Raw genomic sequence first — 18,109 nt, forward strand, 5'->3', positions numbered from 1 at the left:
ATGGGCTGATCGGTGATTTACACAAAATTAGGCTGATGTACTTTGATCTTCTCTGGCTCTTCACCAGATGCAGAACTACTAAAAAATCATGCAATGCAACATAGTGCGTAAGTAAACACAAAGTTAAGCACTGCAATTGTTCTGAATTGGAAACTAAAACAGAAAGTGCTGGAAACATTCAATACTTTGTCTAATATCTGAAGGAAAAACAGACGAGATAATACAGGGTATTTCAGATTTGTATCCTTTTGTCACCTTAATCTGTTCTCTTCATTGAGGAGGCTCGATCTATGAGTGTTTCAGCATACAACTATTTTTGTTAATAATCCCTTTGCATTGACTGCACTGTTTCAGTGACTTCATAATAAATTGTATTCAAATCCATTCCCTTGTCACTGTTATAAACCATCATCCCTTCATGTGCACAAATTTCCTGTTCATTCGTTACAAAAGCAGCAGGGAACCTAATATGTAAGTGTAAAGTTCGTCTTTTTACTCAAACATCTGGTTCGAAACAAAAAGGAGGGGCTGTCCTAAGGAGTTAACCACTTTTAAAGTTATTACATCCCTGAATCCGTCACTTATTGTTCAGTGAGACTAGCTGGTGCCGGGTCTGTACTTATTTCCCGGAAAGGTATTTGAAATCCAGAACCACACTCTCGTCAGTTTAGGGAACAAGGCCTCTCTTTTTTCCCCTAAGGACTCAACTTGAAGTATGATGACATTTGCCTTTGTTATTACCTTTTTCAAGTTTTTACATATGGGGCTGCATTAACTTATTTATACAGAGCTTCCTCTAATTAACTCTTTTCATTCCAGATTCTGATTCTGGTATATGCTTGTCGATATAAAAGTGAAGGTATGTACTAGACATTAATGAATTAACTGCTTTTTTCATGTTGCACCCCTGAGTTTGTGAAAAATTGTAATTTTGCCTTCAACAGTTGTACTATGTTAACATTAGACCAGTGTCTGGTAGCTATCCTACCTTCCAGTAATTCTGCACATTTCTCCAGTGATAATATTTCTCATAGGGGCAATATCTAGATTTGGGCTGACAAGCAACAAGTAACATTTGCACCACATAAGTGCCTGGCAATGATCATCTTCAACAGGGGAGAATCTAGCCTTCACCCCCTGACATTCAATGATAATAGTCCCACTATCAACAATCTGCGTGTGTTACCACTGACCAGAAACTGAACTGGTCTAGCCATATAAACACAGTGGCTATAATAGCAGGCCACAAGCTAGGAACCTGAAGAGGGGAACTCCCCTCAAAATCTCCAAAACCTGTCCACCAACTACACGGTGCAAGTTGTGAAAGTGATGGAATATTCCCCATTTTTTTCAATGAGTGCAACTCTAACAATACTCAAGGACCTTGACAGCATCCAAGACAAAGCAGCTTGATTTTGAATGGTACCAGTCCAGATTGTGCAATGTTCACTTCCTTAAACACCAACACACAATGACAGCAATGTGGGCAATCTATAAGCAGTACCTGTAGTGACTCAGCAAGATCCTTCGATCACACCTCCCAAACTCTCAATGTCTACTCATTGAGAAGGACAAGAACAGCAGATGTGTGGAAACATCACATACCTGCAAGTTCACCTCTAAGTCACACATCTCCCCAATTTCACCACTGTTCCTTCCCTGTCATTGGTCAAAATTGTGGATCCCCTTCTAAAGGTATTGTGGATATCTCTATATCCCAAGAACTATAGCATTCAAGAACACAGCCCACTGTTTCTCCAGAGCAATTAGGGCTTTGTAGCCAGCAAGATCCACATCTCATGAACGAATAAAGGAATAAAAAATTACAACAATGACTAAAAAAGCACTTAATTAGCTGTAAAGTGCTTTGGGGTAGCCAGTAATTGTGTGTGTATATATACATGTATGCATTTAGTGCTATTGAGTAGATTTAATTGTTTGTTTTACAAAGACAGGTCAATGCTTCTATAAGACATATCAGAGATTTCTAATGATATTCATGGGAAGTTATTTTAAGAAAATTAAGTTTCTGGTGAAGCAAAAACTAAGCTTCAAGTAAAGCATGCTTTATCATGTGTGCCTTTAATTTCAAGTTAATAAAAAACAAATGGTGTTAATTGAAACAAAGCAGTCAGGCAGGTTCATGGAACATGTCCTGAGGGATTGTCTTTGTAAACTAAGTAAGTGGCATTTTTTTCGTGTCATAGCCTCCGAACTGAAATTATGTCTCATTTAGTTTTAACCAGCAAAAAGAACTTTTCATTGGAATATGTTCATACCTGGAGAACAGCGGGATGTTACAAGATTACAAGGACCTGATTTACCTCAGAAGATATCCTGCCCTCATGTTTCCCTCAGAGCTTCACCCACACACGTTGTAGAGAGAGACTGGGCCTTTGTGGAAATTCAGCAGTAAGTTAAATAGAAGGTTCATCCATCAACAATGATCAGTTCCATCATAATGGCATCCATTTGTTTCTTACGATATTCCGGAGTTTTGTCTCCACTATGCCAGTATTGATTACTCATTCTGTAGAAGATTCATAAATTTCCTTTTTACGAGTTGGAACCTGTGCTCTAGTTTATGTTTTGAGCCTTCCTACACTCACAATTTAGTTTAAAGTAATTTTCTCTACCATTAACCTATACCAGCATCTATAAATTCGCCTCTCATCTGCCAGAACAGAATTAGGAGATTTGGCTCATCTGTCTACGACACTTTATGATCATAGCTGCTATGTTTCTTAACCCTATTCTCCTGCTTTCTCCCCTACCTCTTGATTCCCTTACCAATCAAGTACCTGACTGTCATTATCCTAAATACACTCAATGATGTGGCCTCCACAGCTCACTGCAACAATGAATTAGAAAGATTCACCAATCTCTGGCTGAAGAAATGCCTTCATATCTCTGTTCTAAATGTAAGTAACTCCAATCTGTGGCTGTGACCTTGGGTCATAGTCTCTCCTACTAGTGGAAACACCGTTTCCATCTCCACTCTATCCAGGCCTCTCAATATTCTCTACGTTTCAATTAGATTGCCTCCTCATCCTTCTAAACTGTATCACGTACAGGCCCACAGTCTACAACTGCTCCTCATATGACAAGCCCTTCATCTGCAGGGTCATTCTTGTAAATCTTCTCTGGATTCCCTGCAATGCCAGCATAACCTTCCTTAGATCAGGAGAATCGACGTTTCGGGCATAAGCCCGAAACGTCGATTCTCCTGCTCCTTGGATGCTGCCTGACCTGCTGCACTTTTCCAGCAACACATTTTTCAGCTCTGATCTCCAGCATCTGCAGTCCTCACTTTCTCCTAACCTTCCTTGGATACAGAGCCCAGTCTGCTCACATATTCCAAATGTGGTCTGACACAGAGCCTTATACAGCCTCAGCAGTACATTCCTGCTCTTGTTTTCTGGTCCTCTAGAAATGAATGGTAAAATTGCATTTGCCTTCCTAACTGCCAACTGAAGTTGCATATTAACCTTAACAGAATCCTGAACCAGGACTCCCAAGTTCCTTTATGCTTCAGATTTTGAGATCCCTCCATTTGGAAAATAATCTATACCATTATTCTTCCATTATTCATAACCTCACACTTTCCACATGTATTCAATCTGCCAATTTTCTGCCCACTCTCCTAGCCTGTCATGGTCTTTCTGCAGCCTGCCTGCTTCCTCAGCATGACCTGTCTCTCTACCTGTCCTTCGGTCATCTGCAAACTTAGCAACAAAGCTCTCAGTTCTTTCATCCTGATTGTTAGTAAATAATGTGAATAGTTGTGGTCCCAATATGAACCCCTGTGGAAGTTGTCATCAGCTATCATCCAATGAAGATCCCTTTATCCTTACTGTCTATGTTCTGCTAGTCAGTCAATCCTTGTCCTTCACACCATAGCTCTTGTCTTGTTTTGCAGCCTACTGTGTGGCACCTTATCAAAAGCTTTTTGAAAATCCAAATAGGACACATCCATTGGCTTTCCTTTGTCTCTTTCGCTTATTACCTCCCCTTGATGAAGCTATGTGGACTCAGCCCTATTTTACCAAACACTTCCAAGTAATCCGCAATCTCATCCTTAATAATGGACATTAAAATCTTACCAATGACTGAGGTTGAGCTAATTGGATTACATTTTCCTGCCTTGTGCCTCTCTCCCTTCTTAAACAAGGTGTTATGTTAGCAATTTTCTAAATCTCTGGAACCCTCCCTGACGTCAGTGATTCATGAAAGATCACTACCAATGCCTCTACAATCTCCACAGCTATCTCCTTTAGAATTCTGGGGTGAAGTCTATCAAGTCTGAGTGATTTATTCACCTTCAGACGTTTCAGCACTTTCACCTTAATAATGGACACTCCCCTCACCTCTGCCCCCTGACTCTCTCGAAGTTCTGGAATGCTGCTGGTGTCTTCCACTGTGAAAGCTCATGCAAAGCAAATATTCAGTTCCTCTATCATTTCTTTGCTCCCCATTACGACTTCTGCGATCTCATTTTCCAGTGGTCCAATGTCCAGTCTTACCTCTCTCTTACCTTTTAGCTATTTCAAAAAACCTCTGGCAATCTTCTTTCATATTACTAGCTAGCTTACTCTCATATTACCTTTTCCCCCATTATTGGTTTTCTATTTATTCTCTTCTGGATTTTAAAAGTTTCTCAATCCTTTGGCTCCTATTAATCTTTGCCATATTGTATACTTGTCCTTTTGACTTTTTTGTTATTCCTGATTTCCCTCATCAGCCACCATTGGCTTTTCCTGCCCTCAATATGTTTCTTCTTCTTTGGGATGAATTTCTACTGGTACCTCCTGAATTACCCCCAGAAACACCCGCCATTACTGTTGCACTGTCTTCCCTGCTCGGCTCACCTTCCAATTAATTCCGGCCAGCTCCTCCCTCATGTCTTTGTAGTTACCTTTACTCAATCATGACACCATTACAGCTGATTACAGCTTCTTCCTCTCAAACTGCAAAGTGAATTCTATCATATTGTGGTCACTGCCCCCTATGGGTTCTTTCACCTTAAGTTCTCGAATAAAGTCTGCCTCATTACACATCTCCAAATCCAGAACTGCTTGTTCCCTAATGGACTCTACCACAAGCTGCTCCAAAAAAACATCTTGTTGATATTCCACAATTTCATTTTCTTGAGATCTGCTACCAACCTGATTTTCCTAGTCCACCTGCATATTTTCCTGTTATGATTGTAACAGCACCTATCTTGATCCTGACCCTTTCCATTCTCCCTTTCCGATTACATGTTCTACAAATTTTAATAACCTCTGCTGATCCCTCCCCTCCTTTAAGTGTTTCCCTAACTTTCCAGGCAACTGAACCTCCACCTCCCCCGACCCCATTATTTAGTTTAATGCCTTATCCACAGCCCTTTTTGTGTGTTTTGCCAGGACTCTGGTTCAGAGTCAAGGGTGTGGTGCTGGAAAAGCACAGCAGGCCAGGCAGCATCTGAGGAGCAGGAGAATCGACGTTTCGGACAAGAACCCTTCATCAGGAAGTCCTTCATAAGTATATGATCAGATGCTGCCTGACCTGCTGTGTTTTTCCAGCACCACATTCTCAACTCTGATCTCCAGCATTTGCAGTCCTCACTTTCTCCAGCATGAGTTCAGGTGGAGTTATTCCCATTGGAACAGCTCCCTCCTTCCCTAGTACTCGTGCCAATGTCCCATGAATCCGAACCCGTTCCTCTCACACCAAAGTTTGAGCCATACTGGTCATACCTGAGCAATCTTCCACATTGTTGGGTAGATACCAATGTTTTAACTGGACTGGACCAGTTTGGCTATGGGCGTAGCTTATTCTGGAGCACATATATTCAGTATTATTGTCAGAATGTTGTTGGTGCCCATAGCCTTTTCAGTATCCAGTGTCTTCAAACATCTCTTGATACTGAATACATTGTGAATTGAAACCAAAAGAACTGCAGATGATGTCGATGAGAGCCGCCTCAGGCGACTGACTGTGTGGAGTTTGCACGTTCTCCCCGTGTCTGCGTGGGTTTCCTCCGGGTGCTCCGGTTTCCTCCCACAGTCCAAAAGATGTGCAGGGTCAGGTGAATTGGCCATGCTAAATTGCCCGTAGTGTTAGGTAAGGGGTAAATGTAGGGGTATGGGTGGGTTGCGCTTCGGCGGGTCGGTGTGGACTTGTTGGGCCGAAGGGCCTGTTTCCACACTGTAATCTAATCTAATCTAATCTAAAAAAAACAGAAATTACTGGAAAAGCTCAGCAGATCTGGCAGCATTTGTGGAGACAGATCAGAGTCAATGTTTCCAGTCGAGCGACCCTTCCTCAATATTGATTTACAAATTCATTTCAAATGGATTATGTGGTTGTCACTCCAATTGATACTTTTGATTTGATTTATTATTGTCACATGTACCGAGATACTGTGAAAAGTATTGCTTTGCTTGCTAACCAGATAAATCAACCCTTACATAAGTATATCAGGGTAATAGAACAGAATGCAGATGAGTTTGTCACAGCAGCAGAGCAAGATCAACTCTAATATATGAGAATTCTTGAACTTGAAAGGGTTCAGAAACAATTTACAAGGTTGTTGTTCGGGTTGGAGGGTTTGTGCTACAGGGAGAGGCTGAATAGGCTAGGGCTAGTTTCCCTGAAATGTCACAGGCTGAGGGGTGACCTTATAGAAGTTTATAAAATAATGAGAGGTATGAATAGGGTGAATAGTCAAGGACGTTTCCCCAGGATGTGGGAGTCCAAAACTAAGGAGCATAGGTTTAGGGTGAGAGGGGAAAGATAAAAGATACCTAAGGGGCAACGTTTTCATGCAGAGGGTGGTACATGTATGGAAATAAACTGCCAGATCAAATGGTGGAGGCTGGTATAATTACAACAGTTGTAATTGGATAGGTACATGAATGAGAAGGGCTTGGAGGGATATGGGCCAAATGCTGGCAAATCAGACTAGATTAGTTTGGGATATCTGGTCAGCATATCTGAGTTGGACTAAAGGGATTGTTTCTGTGCTGTACATCTCTATGACTCTCTGATTCTAAACGGAGAAGTTCTTGAATTTCTTGATTTGGAGATGTCGGTGTTGGACTGGGGTGTACAAATTTAAAAATCACACAACACCAGATTATAGTCCAACAGGTTTAATTGGAAGCACTAGCTTTCGGAGCGACGCTCCTTTATCAGGTGAGTGCAATGAGGTCATGACTAATTTGTGTTCTAACTCCACATACCTGTCGTTGGCCCATATCCCTTAATAACTTAGCTAAACAAAACAAAATCTCAGATTTACAATTAACAAGTGATACAGCATCCGCTGCCAGTTGTGGAAGAGAGTTCCCAACCATGATCATCCTTTGTGTGTGGAAGTGCTTCTTCATATCTCTCCTGAACTGTCTGGCCCTAATTCTCAGACTATGTTCCTAATTCTAGAACCTCCTAGTCAGTGGAAATAGTTTATTTTTATCTATCTTGTCTATTCCTGCTAAGAACTTGATGACTTTGATCACCCCTTAACCTTCTAAATTCTAGAGAAAACAGGGTGAATTTGTATAATCTCTCCTCATAACTTAACTCCTGAAGTCCAGGTATCATTCTTGTAAACCTACCTGGGAGTCAAAGTTGACCTCATTTTGTTTTTAGCTCTGTCTTCAGAGCAAACATAATCTGAAAATTTGTTGACATGAATGGGCTGAAACATTCAATGGGTTGGCCTGTATACTCCTCTACTGGTAGATTTGAGGCAGGAGGAGTTTTCAACGTTGAGCAAGTGGCCTTCCTGTCACCCATTAATCCACATGGGTGACCTTTTTTGGAATTTTACTGGGGTTGTGGAGGTATTTAGCAGCCAGTATGTCCTCAAGTCTATTAAAGATCAATTAATGACCACTTAACGGCCTCATCCCAGTTATACTGGTATTCCCTGGGCTGGTGTTGGGCAAAGAAAGTGTAGCTGGAACCTCCCAATGGATCCATTGGGCAGACTATGGAAAAGGTAATTCCTACCCTGTTTAACCCTCCTCTCAGGGTGTCTCAAAGCTAGACCTTCACCCCCTCACCCAACTCATGTCCCCTGCTGAAACCCCTGATCCTGGAGCTAGCTGGGCTCATTGGCAATGATAGGGATGCTTATAGTGTCAACATTGGCAGCTAGTGGGCGGCACGGTGGCCCAGTGGTTAGTACTGCTGCCTCACAGCGCCAGAGACCCGGGTTCAATTCCCGCCTCAGGCGACTGACTGTGTGGAATTTGCACATTCTCCCCGTGTCTGCGTGGGTTTCCTCCGGGTGCTCCGGTTTCCTCTCACAGTCCAAAGATGTGCAGGTCAGGTGAATTGGCCATACTAAATTGCCTGTAGTGTAAGGTAAGGGGTAAATGTAGGGGTATGGGTGGGTTGCGCTTCGGCGGGTCGGTGTGGACTTGTTGGGCCGAAGGGCCTGTTTCCACACTGTAATGTAATCTAAAAATCTAAATCTAAATCTAAATCTAATCTGGTGCAGTTGGGTTAGAAATGCTGGATATTAGACAGGCTGGCAGCAACTGAAGGCAGGATTGCTCCTGAGATGGGGTGGGGAGGGGGGGGAACACAGGCCTTGACTGACAGCAATTGACATTGCCCCCAATGCCTTCTTACTGTGGGACAGCAGTGAGAATCAGTGGTAGGATTAACCTGCTCCCCACACCTCATCTCCCAATTTATGAAATGCACGTGGTCTGGACTGAGGCAGCTTGTAAAATTCAGCTCTTTAGTTCTAAGTGTGAAGTAATGAAAAAGGCATTCATGGAAAATGGAACACAGTTGAATTGGTTTTTCACTCAATTGTTCTTGAAAATCTGCAAAACGTAACTGTTGGATTGTGGTGCATAACCACAGAATCCCCACAGTGTGGAAGCAGGCCATTCAGCCCATCAAGTTCACACCACCCTTCTGAAGAGCATCCCACCCAGATCCACTCCCCCACCCTATCCCTGTGACCCTGCAATTCCCATGGTCAATCCACCTAAGCTACACATTTTTGGACTGTGGGAGGAAACTGGAACACCCGCAGGAAACCCACGCAGACACGGGGAGAATCTGCAAACTCCACACAGACAGTCGCCCGAGGCTGGACTTGAATCAGGATGAGGAATATAATCTATGGTTAGCCAAAGTAAACAGGATAGGAATCAAACAGCAGCAGAGGATAATCACTGGCCCTAGTCTACCACAGTAACATAAACAAGATCTGAAGATGTAACCTTTTTATTGGTTGAAAACTGAGAGAAACTTACTCTTCTTTTCAGCTGTTTAAAGGCCTGAGGAAGAGGAGACACCATTAAACTTTACCTCCATCCTATAATTTAAAGGTTATAACCAGTGAGCTCTCAATATTCTGGTCTGGGAAACTTGAAATCTTAGTTTTTGGAGTTTCATTAATCAAAAAAATAGCTACTTTCAACAAATACATGAAGCTGGCAATTAAAGAAACATTCTATTTTTAAAAAAATGCTACAATCTTTAGTCTTGTTTGATTCTTTTCCATTCTTTTCTGAACATTTTCCTTTCCTTCTTTCCAGGTTATGATGATGTCCTGAATCATTAATAGGAAAAGAGAAAGAGGAAGTCACTGAAACTGAAGATGCAGTGTCACTTCAGCCTTAAGTAGGCCAGTACCAACTCCAAAACTTCACAATAATGACTTTGAGGGGTCAACACCCTAAGACAGGGGTGTGGACGAGGAGCTCAATTAGACCATGTAGACACGTCAAACTCGAAGAAACTAAATGTTCATGTTTAATTTTTCATGGGATTTGTGCATCGCTGACAAGGCCAGCATTTGCTAACTAGTCCCATAATTGCTTTTTAAACTAAATGGCTTGCTCAGTGATTTCAGATGGCATTTAAAAATTAACTATGTTGCTGTGGTTCTGAAGTAACTTGGCCAGATCAAATAAGGACACCAGATTTCCTAGAAAACTAGGTGATAATTGATGATAGATGAGCTTTGAATCCCGGATTTATAATTGAATTTAAATTCCATGAGCTGCTGACGTGGGAATCGAACCCATGTACCTCGTGCATTCACCTGCAGCATTGAATTACAAGGCCAGTGATATTACTACTACCACCCAGCTGTCTAGTATCTACTGTTCTTCTTCCAAGGATGCCTACCTTGAAGAAGTTCTCCCCCTCTCTCTCTCTGCAGACCTCACTGTCTAGTATCTACAACTTATTCTTGAGTTAATTGAGATAACAACAGGCTGGAACACTTGTTAAAAGGACTCATTGTATTTAAATATTTCTAGTATGGGTCCTAAACAACTATGGAGGAGTTTCAGCAAACTTGAAGGGTGTTGCACTTTCAAAACAGAGTGAATGCATGCATGCCTGTGTTAGTGGGTTTCTCAACTACTTTTCCTTATCTCTATTTCCAACAAGAGGTTTGTAATTTTCAATACCTTCTGATCTGGACATTAGAGTTTTTTTTAAAGCAGATGACTGAGAAGAAAGGATTATGAGGGCCATATAAAGGTACTTATGCCTGAAGCAAATTTGAATCATTGTTTCAATACCTGTATTATAGAGAAGCAATTGGAGAATTGTTGCAGTATATAAAAGCTGTCTGATTTTAGATTGTCCGTGTGAAGGTTTTGTATCAGCCCCACCAGACTGCAATGCAATCACTGGAGAAGTAAATCTAACGTATGACTCACTTGTGTCGCCATCGCCACTGAGCTTTTTTGGTCTCTAAAGCTCATAAAATATCCATATTCAAAGCCAAATGACTTCCTGCATAAAACATTCTGGCTTCCAAATACTGCTTTCTTTTACTACCTACAAGGCTCAGGAAACCCACCGGATGCTCTACAAATACATGTCAACTCTGGTCCTGGAAGTTCCATCCCACCCTCTTGATTATATTTCAGGGACCTGCCCAACGCATGTATTGCTAAATATGGCCTCATCGTTTCCTGCACTCCTGCTTAAGATAATAATTGAAGTGGAAAAATCAGAAGAGATAAGCATACACATTTAAGAAGATAATAAATTTTTTTGCTTTTTATTTCTTTTCACAGGATATTGTGCTATCGCCACCAGACTATCTGAAATTGAGTAAGGTTTAAGAACATCCTACACAGAAGCAGGAAGAAAATGACACTGTTTGAATACTTTCTGCTCTGCTTCTCATCATCTGTTAAGCAATAGACTTGGCTCCGGGCTGCACCGTCTGTAATGAAACCTGGTGTCTCCAAGGTCCATCCGATGCAGTCAGCAGTAGGAAGCCTGTTTCCTGTACTGCACATTGTAATTAGGCTTCAAGCTATTTCAGATGCTATGATGGTACAATTTATTTTTTGACTGCGCCAACTCCGGGGATGGGCAGGGAGTAAATACAGCTGGACTGCATACAACTGGTGAAGAGCAAGAGGGCTGAAACCCTTCATTGCATTGTTCTTGCATTCAGACAATCTGTCTCAGCAGTTCCCAGGTGGCATTTTCATGCACACTTCAATACACAAAGTCCAGCAGCCAAATATAATCTCACCTGGATTACAGAGAGTTAAATTTTGGACTTTAATCTGAAAGATTTATTTTTATTTCTATTGAATGTATCTCTGGAGCTGACAAACTGACATTTTAATTTGTGCTCTCATTATTCTAATTTAGCACTGGAAAGCTCCACTATTCATAATAATGAGACAGTTATTAAAATAAATGAGACTATGAAAAACTATTGAGGCACTAGGTTATTTCTTTAAGTATTGTAAGATGTGTTTAATTTCACCGCCTGTGAGGAGCTATGTGCTTCAGAATGCTGACTGAGCCCCATGAGGTTTGTAACATGGGAATCCACTTTTCTGCAGGTAATTAGAAAAGGAGTGTTCTATTATGTTGTTAATGGCACCTAGCTGTATTTTGTCATGATCAATATCACAGTTTTGTAGAATGCCTTTCAAAACAGTTCATGTTGTATGACTTTCTAGGTGATTCAGCTCATGAAAGAAATTTCGATATTACATGTAAGGCAGGAAGAGTTCTCCTTTCAATAGTATTAATTATTCAAAATTCCAAAATATCCACACAGCAGCTGTAAACTAATAGGTGCTGGAGCGCGGGGCACTGCTGGCAGCATCAGCTAAGACCATATGAAGGCCCAGAATTGGTTTTAATAATCAAGACCTAACTTGCACCCGAAAAAAAAGGCTTTATTTTGGCAGGACAGACTTAAATTTAGTGTTAGTGGCAATACTACACCATTAATCTTGACAATCAAGTCCACTGTAACTTTCACAGACCTTGACCCCTGCAGCCCAAAGTTATTCTTTTCTTGTTGAACCATTGGATGTGGGCATCACCGGCTCAGCCAGCATTTATTGCCCCTCCCTAGTTGCCTTCTTGCTGCCTTGTTGAACCAATGCAGACCATGGGTTGTAGGTAGACACACACTGCTCTTGGGGAGGGAATTCCAGGATTTTGACCCTCCGACACTGGAGAAACAGCAAGATATTTCCAAGTGAGGATGGTGAGTGACTTGGAGGGGAACTTGCAGGTGGTGGTGTTCCCATGTACGTGCTGCCCTGGTCCTTTTATTATGGAAGCGGTCATTAGTCTGGAATGTGCTACCTAACGTTCCTTGCTGAACTTCTGCAGTGCATTTGTAGATATTACACACTGCTGCTGCTGCTGAGTGTTGGTGGAGGAGGTGGATGTTTGTGGATTGTGCTAATCAAGCAGGCTGTTGTGTCCTGGATGGTGTCAAGCTTCCTGAGTGTTATTGGACCTATATTCACCCAGGCAAGTGGGGCAGATTATGTCACAATCTTGATTTGTACTTTAGGGATAGTGGAGTCAGGGTGTGGGTTACTCGCTCCATAAATCTCAGCCTCTAACCTGCTCTTGTAGCCACAGTATTTATAGAGTTAGTCCAGTTCAGTTTCTTCTCAATGGTAACCCCAGGATGTTGATAATGGGGACTAAGAGATAACATGCAATTGAATGTCAAGGGGCAGTGGTTAGATTCTTTTTCATTGGAGATGGCCATTGATAGTTAACGAGGCATGACTGTTACTTGCCACTTGTCAGCCCAAACCTGGATGCTGTCCTGGTTTTTCTGGATTTAGACAGTATCTGAGGAGTCATGAATACTGAACACTGTATAATTGCTAGCGAAATCTCCATTTATGACCTTATGATGGAGGGAAAGTCATTGATGAAACAGCTGAAGGTGGTTGGGCTTGAGAGTGTGTTGCTGGAAAGGCACAGCAGGTCAGGCAGCATCCGAGGAGCAGGAAAATTGATGTTTCGGGCCAGAGCCCTTCATCAGGAATCTTCCTATGTACCAGGCTGACTCCAAACAGTAGAGAATTTCACATTGATTCCCTGTGATTCCAATTTTGTGAGAGCTCTTTGGTGCTAATCAGGTGGTTGGGCCTAAGGCACTACCCTGAGCGTCTCCTGCAGCGATGCCTTGGAGCTGAGATGACTGATCTCCAAAACCACAACCATCTTCCTATGGGCCAGGTATGACTCCAAACAGTAGAGAATTTCACATTGATTCCCTGTGATTTCAGTTTTGTGAGAGCTCTTTGATGCTACATTTGGTCAAATGCAGCCTTAATATTAAGGGCAGTCACTCTCACCTCACTGCTGAAATTCACCTTATTTTGTCCATGTTTGAACTCAGGCTATAATGAAATTAGGAGCTAAGAGGTTCACTGGAACCCAAATGTGGACATCAGTGAGTGGGTCATTGCTAAACAAGTGCTACTTGATAGCACAGTTGAGGACTGTGATCTTTACTAATCATCGAAGGTGGGCCACTGATAGGCCACTATATGACTGGGCTACATTTAGCCAGTTTTTTATGTTTACCTGAAATAATTGGTAAGCCTCTTTCCAGTATCAACTGGTGGGGGTGGAACAGAGAAAAGGTGGAAGGGGTTAGGGATGGAGTACTTTATAATGTAACTAGAGTCTCAATTGCAATTTTAATGTTGAAAATCAAGATTAAAAGGAAGCTAAGATTTTAAAATAATCCCAGTTAATAGTGAAAGATACTGGGAAAATTCTTGAAAGCATAGGTTGACAAGTCAGCTGGATTTGATGTCTTTTATCTGAATGTCTTAAAGTAAGTGGCTGCAGAGGTAGTAATGACTCATTGTCATCTTTCAAGATCTGCTAGATCCTGGAGAGGTCCCAGTCGTTTGGAAAATTGCAAATGTAGCAGCTCTGTTTAAGAAAGGAGGGAGCTAGAAAGCTTGGAACAGCACTGAAGTTAGGGATCCATTTGCTATAGGAAAATGCTCAGGTTCATCACTAAGAAAATTATTGCAGGACATTTAGAAAGTCATAATGCAATCACGACTTGAAAGGGCCGGTGTTGGACTGGGATGGATAAAGTTAAAAATCACACAATACCAGGTTATAGTCCAACAGGTTTATTTGGAACCACTAGCTTTTGGACCACTTGATGAAGGAGCTGCACTCTGAAAGCTAGTGCTTCCAAATAAACCTGTTGGACTATAACCTGGTGTTGTGTGATTTTTAACATAATATAATCAGACAGAATCAACATGGTTTTATGAAAATGACACCTTTTTGTGTTAGATTTAGATTGTATTCGATTTCTTTAATGTTGTAACAAGCAAGCTGGAGAAAAGAGAACATGGATGTGATACAGGTCATAGATTACAACATAAGGTCGGTATGTATAGAGAATTAGTTAACTAACAGAGGAGCACTTAAATCATTTAGTGTTATTTTAAGGTAAGTTACGTTTACTGTTAACAACACCGGCCTGGTTACTGGGTCCTTTGATTTGATTGACTGATTGAGATGAATGGTGTGAGTTCTGAAACCTGATTGAAGACAAATCACATATTCCTATAAGATGGAGGAGAAGAAGATAATTCACCCCATCGAGTCTCCTCTGCAATTCAATGAGATTATGGCTGATCTGATAATCCTCAAATATTCTCATAAATACTTATTCTATTGATATACTGATAAAACAGTTCTGCAATTCCCTAATTATCACACATCAACAGCCTTCTGCCTGATACAGTGCTAGTGACCATGTACAAATTTATCTATAAATTGTAACTGATAAACCTTTCCTTTAAGGGCTGCCCAGTTTTCATGCAAGAGTTGGTAACAGTTGAAAATCTCTCCTACTGAGTCACCACAAAACAATGTTTACCGTCTAGAATACAAGAATATTGAGGTATAATTAACAAATGCTACAAGCATCTTTATAAGGCTACTGAATCTTCTCAGCAATTTCATCCACAAATATACTTTATTCATATAAAACTTGCAAACAAAAGCATTGGAAAAAAGATTTTAGCTTGAACACGACAGGACTTGCAAGAAAATTCAACAAATACACCCCATGTCAAGTGTGCAGTCCAAGGCTAAGACATTTGAAGTAGGCTTACGAAGAAGCACATGCCTCAGCACATCAAGAGGAACAGGAAACATTCGTTGTTTAGACAGACCCATTGGAAAGTAAATTTTTGGACATTGTGGGAAAGTCACCAGTGGCTGTGGAACTTGACCTCAGCAACTTGAGGCTCACATTACCTTTGCAATTGAGTGCAAACATAGATTTCAGATAAGTAGATAAGTTGCTAAACAGAATAAATACATTGTGGCTGCTTCCTGAATGATTCAATGGAAGGATGAAAACACTGGTAAGTGTACCAAGCCTTATGGCCCAGGAATCTCCTTGGTTTACGGTCAGTTAGTGCTTAACTAACATGTTACAAAGGGGTGAATTGATAGGAAACATTCACAGCTGATGAAACAATAGAGATGTGCAGATATTGGTTGATTATGCTGCACTTTGAATCCATACTTTGCTATGTGCATCAGCCTTTAAGGTAGTAGAAAAGTGAAAAATAAACTGTCTTTTTTTTAAATCATTGTTGCACGGACTCTTGTTTGTGCATCTTATCTTAATGGGATAAATCTTCCCACAAAACCGTACCCAGGAGATTTAGTAATTATTTTCAGATGTAGTGTTCAAGTATTCAAAAGCATTCCCATGTTAATGTTAATCTACTGTAGCATAAACAATCCAGTCGGGTCAAGGACAGGCTAAAACTCTGAAGCATTGCATTTCTATGCATTTCTTATTTAGGAACATCAGCTATTTAATGCTGTAAACTTTGAAAAAACACTTGAGTATGAAAGAATCTACAATCAAATGAAGCCATTTTCCTCTTACATGGACTGGCAAGATAGCACTTTTATTTCTAACAAAGCCACAGACCCGTTCTTTTGGAATTATTTTAGGTTTGATAGAAATAATGATTTTTACCTGATGTTTAGCATTGCTATTTTATAGATAGCTGGCTGAAGCAATCTTCCAACTCTTAACTCTTAGTGGTGGGTGCGTGGAATGCACTGCAAGCGGTAGTCGTGGAGTCAGATACATTAGGGACATTTAAGAACCCTTGGATAGGCACATGGAAGATAGTACATTGAAAGGTGTATAGGTTAGTTTGATCTTGGAGTAGAATAAAAGGTCAGCACAACATTGAGAGCTGAAGGGCCTGTACTGTGCTGTACTGTTCTATGTCAAGAGTGTAGTGCTGGAAACGCACAGCAGGTCAGGCAGCCTCCGAGGAGTACGAGAATTAACGTTTCAGGCATAAGCCCTTAAATAGCCCTTTCCTCTATAGCCCGAAACAACGATTCTCTGCTCCTTGGATGCTGCCTGACCTGCTGTGCTTTTCCAGCACCACACTCTCGACTCTGATCTCAAGCATCTGCAGTCCTCACTTTCTCCTGTACTGCATCCCTCACTTTCTATGTTCAACAACGTAGTAGTTTTTAAAGAATTGAACTCAGGGAAGCTCATAAATGAGAAACAAAAAACTGTTTTGAAATTACAGGCAGTGCATACAAGAATTTAGATGTCCAGTGTTATTCGTTTCTGAGTGGATCAATTCATACAAACTGAGGTTCCATGCAGCAAATTCTGAATTGATCCTAGCTGGGTCATTTTAGAATTGGAATCCATGCATTCAATTATTGAGGAGAGTTAAGAGTATAATAGGAAAGCAGTTGAAAGTTTTTCACCCAGAGTGTAAAGAGGAATAAAGACCACACTAGGATACAGAAGCACACATTTCATTCTGCTCATGGAATAACTAGTAAAATTTAAATTCTCCATGCACCAACTTCTAAATTGAGCCCATGTTCCAGTTTTTACCTTTTTGACAATCCTGCATGTATTGTCAGGGTTCTGCTCAATTAATGCTTTAAGAACATTAAATATTTGAGCACCTTTTCTTCTCCAGAGCAATTCCAAACCTTTCAATTTCTCCTCACAGTCTTTTCCCTCTGTATTGAATATTGCAACTCACACTGCTGTGCAATATTATCAGCTGTGACTTGTTGCCTCACAAAAGAGCACATTTGGACATTGAACGTCACTAAACACTTTTATATTGTTTTGTTGACACTGGGAGCTCGACACTGGCAGCTCAACACTGGGAACTCGACATGGGCAGCACAACACGGGCAGCTCAACGCTGGCAGCTTGACACTGGCAGCTCGACACTGGGAGCTAATGGATGAGTGCTGTGCTTAAAGCCTTTTCACACTTTAGTATCCTGACTTAATATAGACAGAAGCAGAGCTGGATCATTGACTTACTACTACATTACCCTGTTGTAGTTAAACATTATATAAATAATTATTTATGCAGTATATGTTACTAAGATGAGGAATAGACAAAGTGTTCTAAAGTGTTACATGTTTTGGGATGACCATTCGGATGTTATCCTTTGTTTTGATTTTCAATGAACCAACATGGAGGCATCCTCAAAACTGCAGTTTAGTATTGACAGCCAAAGGGTGTTACACTGTCTTTTCCCTTCAGATGACAGGTCAAGCCAATTTCCCATATTAAACTACTCACTTTATTTCAAAAATATGTTTCTTTGGCTGTAAAAGTTGCGAAAGCCGCAATATAGATGTAAATTTTATTTACAAAACCTTGACAAAGTCAAGATTCCTCATCCCCTCTGATTTGGAGATGATTCGACAACCACCTGATTAAGGAGCAGCGCTCTGAAAGCTAGTGCTTCCAATTAAACCTGTTGGACTATAACCTGGTGTTGTGTGA

At 41.0% G+C, this 18,109-nt stretch overlaps 1 long non-coding RNA gene across 2 annotated transcripts; it reads left to right on the top strand.

Annotated features, from left to right (window-relative positions):
• The first annotated feature begins 633 nt into the window (after nucleotides 1-633).
• LOC122547680 lies at nucleotides 634-11,684 on the top strand. Of its 2 annotated transcripts, none has more exons than XR_006311060.1 (4): nucleotides 634-713; nucleotides 820-859; nucleotides 2,237-2,412; nucleotides 11,049-11,684. It is a non-coding gene; the product is annotated as an uncharacterized LOC122547680 (long non-coding RNA). The 2 variants fall into 2 exon arrangements; XR_006311061.1 differs by lacking the exon at nucleotides 11,049-11,684 and adding an exon at nucleotides 9,549-9,632.
• The last annotated feature ends 6,425 nt before the right edge of the window (nucleotides 11,685-18,109 follow it).

Source organism: Chiloscyllium plagiosum, chromosome 3 (assembly GCF_004010195.1).
Source record: "Chiloscyllium plagiosum isolate BGI_BamShark_2017 chromosome 3, ASM401019v2, whole genome shotgun sequence".
In the NCBI taxonomy this organism is placed as follows: Eukaryota; Metazoa; Chordata; class Chondrichthyes; order Orectolobiformes; family Hemiscylliidae; genus Chiloscyllium; species Chiloscyllium plagiosum.